At 33.6% G+C, this 13,187-nt stretch overlaps 1 protein-coding gene and 1 pseudogene across 1 annotated transcript in view; both read right to left on the reverse strand.

Moving 5' to 3' along the window:
- Positions 1 to 13,187, reverse strand: part of LOC145277997 (zonadhesin-like) — a 441,395-nt gene that overhangs the window by 299,429 nt on the left and 128,779 nt on the right. The gene's annotated exons all lie outside the window — the stretch shown is intronic.
- On the reverse strand, positions 11,288 to 11,420 carry LOC145278551 (U2 spliceosomal RNA; annotated as a pseudogene).

Raw genomic sequence — 13,187 nt, forward strand, 5'->3', positions numbered from 1 at the left:
AATAGAAATAACTAATGTATTTTTTATATTGTATCAGAATTTATAATTAAATATATTTTCATACACATTGCTTTCCTGATTTATGAATCAATCAACGACAGCATCAATTTATTTATTTTCTAATATAATGTAAATATCGAATAATTACTATTTTTCATAAATATTGTTTTACCGTTTATGAATAAAATTAATGATAGACTGTATTTATTTGTTTTCTAATACAATGTAAATATCGAATAATCAATATGATTTCTTAAATATTGCTAGCCATTTATGAATATTAATTTTTTTTATTTCGGACTATCATTATCCTCATCTTTCTTAGATGTTGTTTCACGACGTTTCGGCCAACTATTCCTCTGGCCTCCGTCAGGGGGGTAACCGCGACGGAATAGGATTTACCACCTGGCGAAGGCCAGAGGACTAGTTGGCCGAAACGTCGTGAAACAACATCTAAGAGACATTAGGATGATAGTCGGCAATAAAATAAACTTAATAAATAATAATCATCTTAATAATAAATTCCAATTAAATAATATACATTTATGAATAATTTAACGATAAATTGTATTTATATTTTTTATAATATTATGTCAATATCGAATGATTAATATACTATCATGTTTATTTGTAAATTACTGATAGAATATATTTGTTAATTTTCTAATATAATGCCGATATATAATTACTTATAGTCTTTTATAGATATTTTTTACCGTTTATGAATAAATTAAAGATAAAATTCATTTATTTATTTTTAAATATTATATCCACATACAATTATAATTATTTTTACATAAATATTGTTTATCCGTTTCCACAAATAAGTTAATAATACACATATTTTTTTTATTTTCTAATATATCAATATAAGAAAAAATTGGTTCATACATATTGTTTTACCATTTTCATAAATAAATTAACAATGCATAGAATGTATCTATGTTTTGATATATGAATATCCTAAAATAAATATTTGTCCATTAATATTATTTTGGTTGCTTTATGTAATTAGTTAAATTTAATTTATGTATTTTAATGAAATATCAATACTAAATGATTAAATACTCGTTCATTAATTATGTTTAAATGTTTAATTAAAAAATTAATAATAGAAATATTTTATTTTCTTATACTAAGTCAATATAAATAATTTTACGGTCATGAATATTGCTTTAAAGTTTTATCAATAAAGTGAAAAAAATAATTTTTTATTCTCTAATCTATAAATATAAAAGTGAAAATGTTTGTGTGTGTGTGTGCGTTTCCGTGTATGTCCAAGAAAGTTTTTTTTCCGAGAAGCTATCGGTCGCCTCACAACTTCTTAAAACTTTTTATATCGCGCCTAAATGATTATATCTAGGAGTTAACAACCAGGTTCGCCTGTCTATTTAATTTGCCCGACTTTGAAAAAATAAATATTCAACAATTTTCGATCGCCGCATGTGCATTAAGCTTTTTCGTATAAAAAAAAAGAAGTGAACAGACTCGCGGTAAATTAAACACTGTCCCGCACTCAAAGTTTACGTCATTAACTCGTCAAAAACGGGCACCTACCGTTAAACGTCGCGCGTTTTGTTGTTATATTTTTTGTTTATTTTTTTTCACACTTTATTATTTTCCAACTGTTATATAGGTTTCATTAAAAGAGGTTCTTAGAGAGAGAGAGTTTGTCGTTGTGTCTTGGAGAGAGAGTCTTTTATTAAGAGGGATGTTGTTGTAAGATTGTTGTTGTAAGAGAGTTAGAGAGATGTTGTTGTAGAGGGATGTTGTGAGAGAGATTGATCATTTTATAAAGAATGTCGTTGTTTCTGTTATGAAGAGATTCATATTTATATTAAAAATTTATTACTTAGAAGTGTAGATATGGGAAGCTCTTTGAGTGAAGAGAAAGTGTCCAGACAGTATTAGTGTAGATATGAGATGTGTATGTCATGACATTTTATAACACAGACATATAGACATATGATAACAATTCACTTTACCTTTTGGAAGAATCACAAACACAAAGACGACGTTTTATAAAACAGATGATGGGTTTATTTCTTCTCACGACCGGCCGTGGTTTTCTCATCAAGAATTCAAAGCTTCATCTCATTCTAAGTTTCAAAAGTGATCGTCTTGCTTCTAGACGTTCGAATGCCAAACTGCAGACTATCGTCTGTCGTTCTCACTCCCTCTCCGTCTCTCCCCCTGCTTCTGTCTGCTTAACTCTAAAGTTTTTCTATCTATATCTAGAACTTCCTATTTTTCCATGACGTCATACACATGTTAAAACATGTGTCTTCTTTTCACGTGTTCTGGACATGCGTGCCCAAAACTTTTTCCTTTGTTTTCAAAAGGAATTTTAACCTATTCTCAGTAACCTATATTTCCAATATGTTAAAAACATGTTTATTAAATTATCTTGTAGCTGCATTCTTTCAATTGAATTTTCATAACAAAACTGACAGTGCACATTCTTTTCTTGAAACTATTTTATCTCTAAGCTGTTTTACATTCCATTTTCTAATTCTCACACGTAATCTATTTCTAAACCTAAATTACGAAGTTCGAATTTCGTCTATTGCTATTTCATTTTCATTTTAACTAAATCTCTCTATTTTTATACTTACATGAAAAGGGGACAGCCCTTATCATGTAACACAACTGCGCGTCAAGGCTTCGTTTTTTTTTTTAACAAACACCCGGGACACCCGGCCAACGATTTTTCTTTTCATTTAACCAAAAACATACACACCTACAAACACCCGAGAAACGCCGGGTACCCCCGCTAGTCTACAATATAAATCTCACCTGTCTCACCTGTCTGGTTAAATGTATGTATGTATGTATGTCTCGCAAAAATTTTTGACAGAGGCCACAGATTGGTATTATTTTGAAGCTCGACCCTTTGGGCGACAAATATAAAAAAAATGGCCAAAAATATTAATTTCTTGACTCTTAACTGGGCACATTTTTATAAGGAGAAGTCGCTTTTTAGCCGATATTTTCAAAAGCACTCGCCTCTTTTCGATTGTCTAGCCTTAATTTAAACCTACGTCACTTCAGGACTAGCGATGAGCGCAACAGCTAACGCGTCACGTATTTTTCCTTTTCACTTTCTTTTCCTCCTTCCTGGTACGGGTTCGAGCCTGCCACTTTTTTGTATGCTCGCATTATTTTTTGTTGAACTTTACACTTACACACACCTCCAGTTTCTTTTCCGCCTTCGCGTCACAGGTTCGAGCCTGCCAACCTACTACAACTTTTTTTTGCTCAACACACACCTACAAATAACTGGCAACGCCGGGCAACGCCGGGCAACGCCGGGCAACGCCGGGCAACGCCGGGCACCCAGGCTAGTGCTATAGGTTTCTGGGTATCTAATAATTAAATATTAATTCATAAATATTGTTTTGCATGTTGTATAAATAAATAACTAATAGAAGTATGACAATTTATTTTCTAATGTTATATCAATATCAACTAAGTAAATATCATTTTATTTAAGATGTGGGTGTAGTTTGCTTGAAACATTGTATAGTACGTAGTTAAATAGAATGTGTAGAAGGCCGTACAATGCAGAGGTAACGGAAAGACCAAGCTGAAGCAGATGAGAAAGTTTTATTAATACGACTTACAAATACATGTGTACATATTCATATATATCTTATACACATTATATTTATATTTGCACAATGGTCACCTGGGAAAGTCAGTCTGTTGGTATATCCGTGTTATATAATATTTCGAGAAAGATCTATTCGTCAGATATTTATTTGACTTTGGTTCAAACGTGCTATTGTAAACAGTAACAGTATCGTGGCAAAGAATTGTCCAGAACTTGTAGATAGCATTTTAATTACGTATGGTTAGGGTGTTTTTTTTTTCTTATTCATTTCTTTATTTTTATTTCTAATATTTATTTTTTTTTATAATAGTTTATCTTTGGTTCAAAAGTGCTGTTGTAAACAGTAATAGTCTCGCGGTAAACGATTGTCCGGAACTTGCTGATAGCTTTTTAATTTAATATGATTAAGTTTTTTTCTATTTATTTTTATTTCTAATTTTTTTTTAATAATAATTTATATTTTATATTTGAGGAGATTTAATTAAATAATTAATTTATTGTTTGTGTTTCTGCGTTCTGGTTGAGAGGGGGTGGGGCCATAGACTTTGAATAAATCGGTTGGTAAAGAGAGACTACTTGATGAGCTGATCTAAGGGCAATAATCGTTACAGATATTTCTTCTCAGTTATCCTTTGTTTTTCGAGACTGAACGGAGGCATCGAAATACACATATTTTATACATTTTTTGATATCCTGTCAATATTTATGATATAAATCCACCTTCATAAATATTGTTTTACTGTTTTAATAAATAAGACAAATAATTTATTTTCTAATTATATATTAAAATCTAATGATGCAATATTAGTTCATAAATATTGTTATAACGGTCTTATGAATTTATTTATAATAGCAATAATTTATTTATTTTTTTAATATTATTTCATTATCTAACAATAAAAGTGTAATACAAAATATTATAATAGCAAGCCCCACTCTCCCCAATGGTTTACTTCTACTTGCGCAACTGCCATTGCTCAAAGGCAGCATGCATACCGCAGATTTAACCGACATAAGTCCAGTTCAAACAGATAGAAGTATATAGAAGCTAGAAGTAACGTTATAGAAAAAGAAATAGCGACAGCTAAGAGAGAATTTACTGAAACCACTAAAAAACGCATCGAAGCTCAAAAATTAGGAACTCGTGACTTCTGAAAAATCTACAATAGTGTAGTAAATAATGGGCAATCAACAATTCCCCACTAACAAACAATCACGAGGTTGTTTGCTCAGCAACCGATAAGGCTAATATGCTTGCCAGCCGATTTGCCTCCAACTCCACACTGGACACTTCCAACCACCCCTATATGACTTTCCTTTGCGGACAGACGCCACGCAAGACGATCTGGAAATCACCCCTGCTCAGGTGTATGCTATCATAAAAAACCTTGACACTTCAAAAGCATGTGGACCTGATCTCATCTCAGCTGTGCTATTAAAAAAGTACTCAGCCGAAATAGCTCCAGTTCTCTCCAAACTCTACAACAAATGCCTTAATGAATCATTCTTTCCGGGCTGTTGGAAAACTGCTTCTGTGGTACCAGTTACAAGAATTCTGGCGAGAGAACTGACCCATTAAATTATCGCCCCATTAGCCTCCTCCCACTTTTCGCCAAAATATTGAGACCATAATTAACCATGCTCTAGTCCGTCACCTTACAGATGCTAAACTTCTGACTGACAAACAATATGGATTTAGACAAGCCCGTTCCATCGCAGACATCCTCACTGTAATCTCTGAACGTATATACCATTCACTGGACAAAGCGAGAGAGGACAGAGCGGTAGCTCTAGATATATCTAAGGCTTTTGACAGGGTATGGCATGAGGGTCTCCTCAGGAAAATTAAATCATACAGTATCACTGATAGAATACTTAACATAATTAAATCCTTCTTAGATAAGAGAAAAATCCAGGTTGTCCTCGACGGTCGTACATCTAAACAATATGATATAAATTCGGGAGTGCCTCGGGAGTCTATCCTTGGACCTCTATTGTTCCTAATATTTATTAATGACCTTCCCGACAAAACTGCCTCTGAGATGGCTATATATGCTGATGACACCACACTCTATAACAGGCATGACAGGAAAACAAATGAACACATAACTAAAGAAATGGCAAAAACACTAGAGGATGACCTCCAATCTGTAGTGGAATGGGGACAAAAATGAATGGTCATATTCAATGCTGCCAAGACTAAACTGGTTTCCTTCAATAATTACAAGAAACCTTCTCTGCCACCAATAGCAATAGCCAGTGACTCCCTATCTGAGAGTACATCTTTCAAACTGCTTGGCCTAACGTTCACAGGAAACATGAGTTGGAACAATTACATTGAAAACATTGCCAGGGCCGCTGCAAAGAAGGTAGGCTCTCTCTACCTTGCTAGAAAACTACTGATACCTGAAAGTATCCTGTATAAGGCCACCATTCGCCCATGTATGGAGTATTGCTGTCACATTTGGGCTGGTGCATCTGCTGCCAGTCTCTCGCTCCTAGACAAGGTTCAAAAGAGAGTCGCCAATCTAATAAGCCCTGAACTGGCATCTAAGCTTCAGCCTCTGTCCCATCGATGAAACGTTGCATCCCTCTGCCTGTTCTACAAGTATTTTAATGCTGAATGCTCTGAGGAACTGCAGACACTTGTGCTCCCATGACGTAGATACCCTCGACAAATCCGACAGGCAGCTAAATAACACCCCCACGCAATAGAGATCCCTAGATGTAAAATATATTTCTACTCCAGTAGTTTCTTCCCCAGAACCGCTAGACTCTGGAATTCCATTCCAGGTCCCTGCTTCCCCAACTGTACTGACATGCAGAAGTTCAAGTGTAACGTGAACTGATGTCTTGCTGTCCAAATCCCAACATAGTGCCCCAGTAGTAGCTTCCCCTGATAGTACCCTACACCAAAGTGGCAATATGCCTTGTTTGGGGTGAAAATGTAATTTAAAAAAAACGTTTTTATGATTAAATTAATAATAGTAATAATTTATTTAATTTATTTATATGATATCAATATGCATAAATATTCATCATTAATAATATTTTGCCGGTATTATGAAACAAAATATATGACATATAATTTATTTATTTTCTAATATTATATCAATATGTAATAATTAAATATTCGTCATAAATATTGTATTGCCGTATTTATGAATGAATATTATTTTATTTATAAATACGGTAAGACAAGAAATAACTAGTGTATTTTCAAATATTACATCAATATCTCAAATAAATATCCATTCATAAATATTCTTTCATCGTTTTTACAATACATTTAAAATATGAACTTATTTCTATTATAAATGCATTATAAAAACGTCTCTAAAGTCCTACATTGGAATACGCGCAAACTATGAAGTAGACCACAATGAGAAGTGATACTAATATCAATCAGAAGTGATACAGGAAAACAACAATGCCAATCTTCTTTGGAACAGGTTATGTCTAAATCTGACATAACTTTTCTAAACTAGAACAAGAAAGCTTTCTGACTCACTGACATAACCTGCCATTTCGATGCCAAAGTGCAAGATAAAGATAACAAGTAAATAAATATCGAAATCAGAAATGAGAATGGGTTCAATTATTAAAATATAAAGAAGTTAAGGTAATTCTTATTTTAATTGGACGCTTGGGACCATAACGAAAAGCCACCATAAATCGCTTAATCAGATTGACAAGATAATTTCTTTTCTAATTTTGCAAAAGGCTTACTTGCTAGGAACAGCGAAAGTGTTAAGGTACAGTTTGAATTTCTAAAGTCAAAGGAATTGGCCTGATATTTAAGAAAAAAAAATCCAACTAACACATCCAAATATTGAGACCCCCATCCTCTCATTGCCACACCAATGCTCCCCCACCCCCCAAAAAAAGAGTGAGACCAAATAACCATGTAGTCAAGGAGGAAGGAAAGACCGAGGAACTGACCAAGCATCCGCTAGATAAGTGAGAAGAGAACTGGGACCTTGGAGAGACTTATTGCCACTCAAATTTCAGTGAAGACGAATAGCCGCTGCTAACGAGAAATCAATGACAACCAGTTGTTGCGATAATGCAAATTTATTTGCAAATGTTATCGAAAGAGGTGGGCAGTACTGGAAACCTGGGGTGACTTGTAACTCAAATTCCAGGGAACACCACAGGTTGTTTTCAAGGAGAGATGTTTGATGACCTGTGTGAAAGCTTCTTGTGAGCTGCTGCTATTATTATTATTATTATTATTATTATTATTATTATTATTATTATTATTATTATTATTATTATTATTATTATTATGATGATTATTATTATTATTATTATTATTATTATTATTATTATTATTATTATTATTATTATACGGTATACGCAGTTGACTATAGAATTTATGGTTTGAGGTTCGAGCCCTAATACAGTCAAACTACGCTGATGAACTGTAGATCAGCGAAACGCCTGCACGTATAGTACTGTTTTAAAAAAGTAAATTAAAAATTATATATATATATATATATATATATATATATATATATATATATATATATATATATATATATATATATATATATATATATATATATTAGCAAAAGTACCCGTCGTTGACTCGGTTCAAAAACAACCTACATAAAATGGACTCTGATTTATGAAAGTGTGATAGGTCATGAAAATGAAAGGGTTGTAAAGAGATAGCTTCGAATTTGGGGGTATCAAAACCAAAGCAAAATATGATGAAAGTAAAAATAAAATGGATAAATCCCATAATTTATTATACCGTACATGTTTACACTGAAACATTTATCACAATATTCTGTGGATCTATATTAAAAAAAACTTGTTAAACTTTGTGACATATTTCCATTCTATGGAGGTCAGGCGCGAACGAACACCCCATAATTTTATTATACCATATTTCTTCAAACTGAAACATAATTATCAAAGTATACTTACGCAGATAGATATGAAAAGTCTTTATTAAAGTTTGTGCCTATTTCCATTCTATGGAGGCCAGGCGCGAACGCAGACCCCACAATTTTATTATACCATCCCTATTTAAGTTAAAACATACTTATCAAAGTATTATTATGTACATCTATAACAAAAACATTTGTAAACCTTTTTTTTTATTTTTTATTTTTTTATTTCCATACTTTGTGGACCAGGCGCGTACGCAGATCCCACAAACATACCCATTCCTGTGCTTCGATACATCTTCTATCATTATATGTAATCAGTTTTCTATAATAGTCAACCATATAGGAGCCTATTCGTGATCAGACACACACACAGACGTTCAGCTTTATATTATAGATATATAGATATATATAATCTGTGTGTGTGTGTGTGTCTGTGTGTGTGTGTATTTGTTTACGCCCTCCAGATATGGACGATATTTCTTAGGGAAAACAAATTTCATTGATCTCCTTGGTAGGAGTCGCTAATATCGAATATTTCATTATCGCTAAAAACAGCAACAAAAAAATTCAGTCAACCCACGCTGATGAGATGAGAGAGCTGCGAAACACGTGTATGTAGAATACTGTTTTAATAAATATTTTAATTGATTTTCGAACTTATGTGTAAATATTCATTGTATTATTCTGTAAAAGAATATAAATAGCAATGAACATCTAAACGTTTGTATTGCTTCATCAGCATAAATGTCAGAAATGTACTTATGTAGACGTATAAACTTTTTGTGAAATTAAGTAGTTGTGTCTTTGAATAAACATTATATGATTATATCTGATTTGAATGAAAAAATAAAATTGTATACCCTTCATTTGTTTTCTCCTTACTTATGTGCAGATAGTGACACAAGTATAACCTTGTCCGGGAACCAACGCGTTGTAGCCTCAGTAGCCAAACAAAGAATAGAAAAGAACTTCAACTCGCTTTTTTGTTGTACAACGATATTTATTTTCTCGATCTCTCGTTACCTCTCACATAATCGTCTTCTCTAACTTCACCCACTCTTCTCTCGTGATCTCGACCGTTATTGCTGTCTCTAACGTGATCTCCTTTTTACGATCTTTATTTTCCCCGCCGATGACTTCATTTCGCGTGCATTTGCATACGGGCTTCCGCGCTATGTCACATAGAAAAAGAAGGAAAATCTGCTCTAAAATAAAGGCACTTTGAACAGGAGATTATATTCTCGAAATATAAGATGAAACAGTAAAACTAAAAAGAAAATTACGTTATTATTACGTTCTATTTACATAGAGTCATTTCTCAGTTATTATTTAAATCCAACGCAGTGCTCACACCTTTGTATTGTTATAAGCTTTTAATCCATATGTATCATTCATTTGTTTACCTAGTAAATAAGTACATATTATTATAGGTGAAATTTAGGTTATCTCTTCGAAATATAAAGCATTAAAAATAGAAAGAACATATTGCGTTCACTTTTAATCGCCTCGTTTCTCAATTATTTGAAACTCAACATGGTGCTAATACGTTTGCATAGTTATAGGCTTCTAATGCCTATGTATTATTCATTTGTTTACATAGTAAACAAATACACATTAAACGAAATAATTATTTAAATTTTTATCGATATTTTATTTGAATGTTGGGTAAAAGTAAACACTACTTGGATATGTTGATTGAAAACAAAGAAAATTTCATATGCACACTGCAGTTCTAAATTGGTTAAGTTGTAACAATCTAATTTGAGCGCAAAAATAATGAAGACAAATAACGTAATCTTATTTTAACTATACTAGCGACTAATACAAAATGTATTTAAGTAACACGGGTGGTGACGGAGTAGTGATGACAGATTTCCTGGCAAAGGGTACCACAATTACAGGAGCCTATATGCTTCACTTTTGAGGAAATTAAGGGAAGCTATCGAAATCAAGAAGCGGGGCAAGATCAGCAAAGGTGCCCTCCTTCTGCAGGACAACTCGCATGTCGCTAGATCAGAAGCACGGGCGTGTGGTTATAAAATCCTTCCCCATCCTCCCTACTCTCCTGACATTGCACCCTCTGACTTTCACCTCTTCCCAGCCATGAAGTTGTTTTTGAAAGGAAAGCGTTTCCCAGATGATGCAGCCTTGATTTCTGAAGTCACGTCGTAGTTGGAGGACCAACCTGGGGTGTTCTACAAAACTGGTCTCAAGAGCTGCATCAAACGATTGGAGAAATGCATAACTGGGTGGTTCCTATGTAGAGAAAGACTAATCACTGTGCCAAATTTCGTTGCTCTACTGCTATAGGAAGTGGGTCAGGGGCATTACTTATTGCACGCCTCTCGTACCATCGAATTGAACAATTTAATGACCGAAAATATTTTATAATGATTCAATTAATAATATAATGACCAAACAATTTCGTAATAATACAATTAAAAATGTAATAATAAAACAATTTCATAGTAATCAAATTCAAAATTCGATGACCAAAAATTTCGTAATAATTCAATTAAAAATTTATTTACCAAACAATTTTACAATAATTCAATTAATAATTTTATGCCCGTAAAAATCGTAATAATTTAATTACTATTTAACTAGCGGGACTTGTGGAAATTCCACAGGGGACTCATTCTTATGTAATATATTGATGTTGACATTCTGTAGATGTTCAGTGTAAATGGAGACGCTCTGATATTATTGTACCTATTTACAATGCCTCCTCACGGGACAGAGTTAGACACCAGGGTCGTTTTTTAACGTGGAGAAAAGGTACAAAAATAAAAATTGTCTCAGTCGTGAAGGATTTCTCCTCAACCGAAAGAGAACAAGAAATGGAAGTGCAGCATCTGAAGAACAGATACTACACTTTGATCTTGACCAAAAGGCCAAGATGTTAGTGTAGCCTTTTTGTTTTTTCTTCTTTTTTTGCTGTGCTTTTTTTCGAATGTTCCTTTTTGACGTAACGTACTGATGACTTCTTTCTTTGGTGAAGAATCACTGCAAGTCGAAATTACTACGAGTTCCTTTTCTAAAACGAAGCTACATCAAAGGTCACTCTAATAGTCTTGTCCAAGTTTGTCATTGAGCTTTTTAGTGTCAAATTTCACGAATTTGGTTTTTTGGAGCAGTTTGAGATTCTGAGATTGTATTTGTCCTTTATCAGATCGTAACGTGCGTCGTTTGTAATTAGTTTTCTCACAATACAATCAACTTTCCCTTTGTGCTCTTTTATTGCGTCAGTAATAGTTTTCATGTATTTAAAACTAACGATTTTCTCCTGTCGAGATGTTAGTTTCAAAGGCCTTAGAGGGGATTCCGTCCATTTCTTCCAAACGCACCCATTAATAGTTTTATTTGAATGGTGTTGCAGCAAATCCGACACTTGGCAAAAACAAATCGACATTAAAATCAAAAGTTAGATATGCAGAGACCTGGACATATATTTAGTAACAGAGTTTGGTTGTTATGTTTTTTTTTTTTTTTTCTTTGTATTTTGGGTTTTTTTTATCGCCAATTAGATGTCATAGGTTACTATTTTGGACCAAATTTGCAAAGATACTATGTAGGGAATTGAGCAGGAAGATATTTATTCATTAGTGTTGGGACGATTAATTGGAATCGGAATCAGGAATCGGAAAAATCGGAATATTTGGGGGTATCAGAATCGGTATTGGAATCGGAAAAATTGATGTCTATTTTCCGATGCCAAAATGATTCTTCTGTCTTTTTTATTTGATTTTGTTTAAACCAAAATCTTCCATTGCTGGTGATAATGATAAAATGATCATCAATAAATATTCATTAGAATATTTATTGATTTTATATTACCAGTAAAGCTAAAATCGATAGATCATCTGCACAAGTGTATTTTGACGTTTATGAAAATATCTGCTTATTTAACATACGTTTTTACGAAAATCGGGGAAATAACAATCTTATAGTTAAATAATTAGAGATTTATAAAGAATCGGAATCGCAATCGATAATTGTATCGGAATCGGGAAAATATTGGAATTGTCCCATCACTACTGTTCACATTACATTTGAACTCCTGCATGTCAGTAAATTCTTGGAGGAAGGGGCCCAAGTAGAAATTCTAGCAGTTCGAAGGAAAATCTATTTGAGTATGTTTTCCGGCATCTAGGCATCTCTCCGCCGCCAGTGGGGACTACTATCTCAAGGCGGGCATGAAATGAGTCACACACTTTGGCGACCATTTATGGAGTCACACGCTTTGGTGACAATCTATAGCGTCGAACAATGCATGCTTCAGAGATTCAACGGGCGGGCTTGTTGACATTGACCACGATCACGTCCCAAACAAGTTGCAGCCGGGTAAGAAGGGAATTCACAAGTACGGCGACATGTGGTGGGGAACATTATCAAGCACCCACACATGGTTCGTCTTGACCTAATGTGTGATTCTTTTCGGCATTATGGTTTTAAGTTCATTTTCTTCAGTCATTTTATCATCCTGAAGAAGTCTCCTGAAAACGGGGACAAAACGTTGATATTTTTCCTAATGGTATAGGTTTATCTTTTTCTTTTTTCCCCCATATATATATATATATATATGATGATTGCAACGTCTTGTCAGACGAGTGCCACTCCCTCAGACACTTAAAGTCCATGAGCCCAAAAAGGACTTCCATCGCCACAGGACC

The sequence above is a fragment of the Euprymna scolopes genome, chromosome 6 (genome assembly GCF_053919585.1).
Source record: "Euprymna scolopes isolate OS-2025 chromosome 6, ASM5391958v1, whole genome shotgun sequence".
Taxonomy (NCBI): Eukaryota; Metazoa; Mollusca; class Cephalopoda; order Sepiida; family Sepiolidae; genus Euprymna; species Euprymna scolopes.